The sequence below is a fragment of the Panicum hallii genome, chromosome 9, assembly GCF_002211085.1.
Source record: "Panicum hallii strain FIL2 chromosome 9, PHallii_v3.1, whole genome shotgun sequence".
Classification (NCBI taxonomy): Eukaryota; Viridiplantae; Streptophyta; class Magnoliopsida; order Poales; family Poaceae; genus Panicum; species Panicum hallii.
In genome coordinates, this window is record NC_038050.1 from 70,523,456 (window position 1) to 70,528,901 (window position 5,446).

Consider the following 5,446-nt stretch of genomic DNA (forward strand, 5'->3'; position numbering starts at 1 on the left):
GAACTAAACAGGCCTGGATTCCAATTCCAATTCCGATTCCCATGTATGGCGTCGCCACCGTGCGAGGCAGTACCAGCCGATCCTGCTAGCTAGCTGTATGTAGCTGGTGCTCTTCCCACTGATAAATGCTCCCCGTGCCGTGAATGCACGCATCCGCACGCGGCGCGCCGTGCACCGTGCCGCGCGTTCATTGTTCAATCCTGGGCGAAAGGACGTCTCCTAGTACTGATGCACTGCTACCGGTGCCGCGCCGTTTCCAACGAACGAGTGGCCGGTGTTAAAGATAGAAACCCTTACATAGAATCATATTATCTGTTGATAGAAACTGATATCTCTCATCCTATAGATAGAATTATATCAGCTATAGATAGAAACTAATATTCTGTTGTAAATTTGGTGTACAAGTGTGGCAGAACCGCCTGAATTATTCCGACTCAAGTGCGCTAGTCATCGCTATTCAGCCGATGCTAACTCAACGCACTTCAAACGGAACAACCCATTGGTCTATCGGGTCTCCGCCCGATACAACCATGGTTCAACAGGATCGAAGCAGGTTTATCTCGCACGAACGCGAGTTTACAATCACAGCACAGCTCATTAAATTTACAGAAACGCAATCATTATTACGAACCTTTTTCAAACTTAATGTAAATTTATACAAATAGTGTTTAACACGACAAGCTACGTAGCTTGTCCAAGTTCACAGCGGAAGGAAAATAAACACGCGACTACGCACGTCATGAAGGTTGACACCGTACTCAGCCCAAAGCTTGGTGTTACTCAGGAGGATCACTGCCAGCCGGGGACGGATCCCATTTCCACGGACTAGCCAAACGGAATAGAGGTTGGCCATGCAGAGCTATCCGTGGGGTTCTCGAAGGTTATACCTGAAAATGTTACTAGCAAGACTGAGTATTCTAATACTCAGCAAAGCTTACCCGGGATTGGGTATACTTAGCCCGTAATTAGACTCATGAAGGTTTGAAATGGTTCTGGGTTTCGTTTTAGCTGAAAAGCATCAAAGAGTATGATCTACTTTCAAATTTTAGCTTTCAAATTCTATTTTGATTATCCATTCTAGGTAAGCGCCTATACTAGACGAGCAAGGTAGAGATTACCATTCATCAGGATTATCTCAACAATAGTTACAGTTCTTACTCTATGTGGCAGAAGGAATAAGCAGTCTCAATTTCCGCGAGAGACGGACGATTATGAATCAAATTTCACCCTTGCAAGGTAAACCTAACTCACACGCTTGGAACATCCAAAGATCGTTCCGAAGCAACCGTTTCCCTCATATTTCGGGTTATGGATCAGCGCCACCACAAGTGACTGTAGGACCGTACGCACACCAATTGTGCAGGATATGCGTCTATAGCGCGACTACATGATCGTACTCCTGTCTGCTATGCAGAACGTACTCCCACACGTCGGTGCGTGTGTACAACAGAAATTAAAATAATTGAGTGGTGGAGACATGTCCATTTGCCGGGCCATTCAGGTACTAGGCTTACTGCTTTACCATATTTCACGGCATGTGGCTAGTACTTTCAAACGTTTAGCCACCACTACCACACACTTCGACCTTATCAATACTTATCAACACAGATGGAGTAACCTTTCGAGTCATGATATTGCACACGATCCCGTCCATGATCCTTATAGTGACTGCAGAATAATAAGCATTCAACTCCTATATCGCGCGAGTGATAGGGAATCACTCGACTTCTGCCGGTCCTATTAGCGGAGCATCTATGCGATAAGGACTCGGGTACAATACATTGGCTTCCTAGGATTTATGCATCAAGGGTTTCATTTCAACTCCTAGACGTAATGCAAAATATATAATATATAAGTAAAGTTGTAATAAAATTGAAATACTGGGGTATGCATCGGGGCTTGCCTTCTTGAGTGGGGTTGGGGGCAGGAGTGTCAAGGATTTCCGAACTTTGGTTCGGAGCTTCAGTTAGATCCTCGGCGACGTTTGTCGGGTCTTCAGAAAACCCTTGGTCTTGTTCCAGGACTAGCTCGTAGTCTCCGTCATTGAGCGTCGTCGATTCTACATGGTATGCAATGATTTAAGTGAGATGGTGCTTGAGTTAAAGATTTTATTTCATGATAACATTACAATCCAATAAATTAATGAACATAAACTCATGTAACAAGGGGGTGGGGTTCCAAACTACTATCCATGCTTAGGTCATGGAATTACTTTGAAGTAATTCGACCAGTTTGATTTTTATTCTAAAAACTATAAAAATTCTGACCTTGAATTTTTGTGGATAGGTTTATTTTCAATAAATAAGCTTATGGTGAATTTTTTATAATTTTCTGGAAACAGAAACTAAAATATTTGAATTCAAACTTCAAGTTTAAATTCAAATCCTGAGTAAATAGAACTTTAAATTCTTGAGAATTTAATTATGAACCAATTATCATCAAATTAGGTTATGGTAAAAAGATCTAAACATAGAAGCCTTAGTAACATGCTTATTTAATTTCAAACTATTTTAAATTTGATTTGCAAAATTTTAAAGGAATTTAAACTACAGAGCAATACTAAGCTTGAAATTTTTACATAAGCTCACTCATGACCTAAAGAAGTTAAATACCAAAGATCATAAGAAGCTAAGCTTGTATGCAAGAGTTATGCATAAAATACCCCTTTTAATTAAATTTAAAATAGATTCTGAAGTATTTAGTTTCAAACCAAACTTCATTAATAAAAGTTGTAGAGCTTGAATTCTAGTTTCCAACAAAACTAGTTTGACAATTTTTGGATTTTTCTACACATTCCTATGAAGTTTACAATCTGACTGAATTGTATTTAAAGAGGGGTGCTACTTTCTCACAAATAGACCCCTGGAAACTTTTAAAACCTTGCAATCGAGTCCCTGGCTGGGGTACACAGGAGGTCCGACCGATGGCCGACCAAATCCCGGCGAGATAGCTTGCCGGCGGCGAGGGGCACGTGAGGGGAAAGGATCAGCGACTCACGGCGGGCACGGGGGGTGGTCGGTGTCGGGGAGGAGAGGGGCCGGGGTGGCGTAACGGCAGCGAACAGGGGCGGGTGGCGGAGCTCCGAGGGGGTCAATGGCGTTCCGGTGGCTAGGGTGCTGGAGGGTGGCGGGGAAGTAGTCGAGAAGCTTCTACGTGGTGATGTGGAGGTGACGGGGTGCTCGACTGGGGCTAGGAGGTGATGGATCAGCGGGTCGACGGCGAAGCCGAGTGATGGCGGAGCAAGGAGCTCGTCGGCGCTGTGGCCCGGCTGTTCCGGTGCACCAGAGTGAGATTAGATGGGCTGGAAGCACCAGCAGGTGACGAGGATGCTGTTTGTGCTCTGGACCGGGGATGGGGAGCGGCGGTGGGGGCTGTCGACAGTGAGGCCGATCGGGCGGTGGACTGGAGCTCACCGGCGCTGAGGGGAACAACACTCGGGTACGAGAAAACGGAATTGGGTGGGTTGATGAGCTGCAGGGAGTCACGGTGGTGCTTTAGGACCACTGGATCGGGGTCCGGAGGCGGTGGGGGTGGCTGACGACGGCGGGCCGATGCCGCGGAGGAGGTCCGGTGAGGTGGGGTGATCGGAGCAGAGACCAGGAAGCAAAATGTGTGTGTGCGGATGCAAGAACGAGTGCTTGAGGAGCTTTAGGAGGTGCTCGGGGTCTAGCAGAAGATGGGATTGCGCAGGAGCAGGAGCTGGCACGCCGGCGACGCGCGTGGCGGCACGGGTAGCGGCGGTGCGACGTGGAGGAAGTAGGGGCGGCCAGCGAGGGGTCGGGGAAGGCGGTAGCGAGGCAGGGGAGGGCATGTGGACTGGTGCATAGCGGCGCTGGGGCGGCGGGGGTGCTGCACATGGCCGGCAGAGCGGCGGCGGCGCACGGGCAGAAAAATAGAGGAGGAGGGAGGGAGGTAGACGAAGAAGGACTGAAAAGTAATATCCCAAAAACACAGGAGCTCCACTGTAATGTTCCAGTAACTTTTAAACCAGAGCTCAAATGAAGATGGGCCCAAAAGCAAAAATGTAGAGTTTTTCAAAATCTATAACTTTGCTTTAAGATTCATTCACAGAAGAGCTAAAGATTTGAAGTTAATATAAAATTTAGTAAAGTTTCTAAACTTTATATAAAGCCTGTTTAAAAACTACACTACATATACATCCTATGTGTAGTTTCACCTATATTTGCGATTTAAACACAAGTTTTTGACTTTTACCAAAACAACCTTTATGTATTTGGATTCCACTTCCCATTCTCACCCATTTAACACTAAAGGATCTTTATTAATTTATAATTATATAAACAACCCTTTTTCCTTATCATTTAAATTTTTAAACATATTTTCTCCATATTTTGCACACAATTCCACACTAAAATCTAGTGTATAACAACACTAATTACCTGAGTGTCACAGCAAGTCTCTTTGAGTATATAATGAGAAATCAGGGAGTTGTGGATTAACACGAGCTCCACGCCATCTATTTCCTCTTTCATGGTATTCAGAGCCTACTCCTCCATCCACATCTAGATTTTTTTTGGGGCTCCATCCATGGCGTCCTCAAGTTCTGTTCCAAAAACCATCACCCTAATGCCGGTCTCGGAGAAACTTGTGCGCACCAATTATACTATCTGGAAGGCGCAGGTGCTCGCTGCCCTTCGCGGCGCACAACTGTTTGGGTTCCTCGATGGAACTGCTGTTGCGCCTGCTGAGAAGATTACAACCAAGATTGGTGCCGTTGAAGAAGAAGTGCCTAACCCTGCGTTTGGGGTTTGGAAGGCGCAGGAGCAACAGGTTCTCAGCTACCTGTTGGCGTCCGTGTCCCGCGATGTTTTGGTGCAGGTTGCAGCCTTGCCCACGGCTGCTGATGTTTGGAAGCACATCCAAACTTCGTTCGCCTCTCAGTCCCGTGCTCGAGTCATCAATACTCACATGGCACTGGCTACTACCCAAGAGGGTTCTTCTACTGTTGCTGAATATATATCGAAGATGAAAACGTTGGCCGATGAGATGGCACCGGCTGGAAAAAAACTCGAGGATGAAGAGCTGGTCTCCTATATCTTAGCAGGCCTTGACTATGAGTATAACTCTATTGTCTCATCGATTGCTGCCAGGGTTGAGCCTGTAACCTTTGGCGACATGTACTCCCAACTTCTTGCCTTTGAGAACCGCCTTGCACTTCAGAGCGGTGCTCAGTCTGCTGCGGGCCTTCCTGTACACACCTCTCAGTCCTCGTCCCATGCTGCTTCACGTGGCCGAGGAGGTTTCTCACACGGCCGTGGTGGTCATGGTCCGAGAGGTGGTTTTGGCGCTAGTGGTCAAGGAAGAGGTGACTCGTACAAGCCGAGGAATAAATTTCCTCCATGTCAGTTGTGTGGTAAGACAAATCACCCTGTCTTCAAGTGTTTCAAGCGGTTTGATCCATCCTACATGGGGGATGAGAAAACTG

The 5,446-nt window shown here is 46.4% G+C and overlaps 1 non-coding gene across 1 annotated transcript; it reads left to right on the forward strand.

Annotated features, from left to right (window-relative positions):
- Positions 1–5,025: 5,025 nt before the first annotated feature.
- On the forward strand, positions 5,026–5,164 carry LOC112878433. The gene has a single exon (XR_003225758.1). It is a non-coding gene; the product is annotated as a small nucleolar RNA Z247 (small nucleolar RNA).
- Positions 5,165–5,446: the final 282 nt, after the last annotated feature.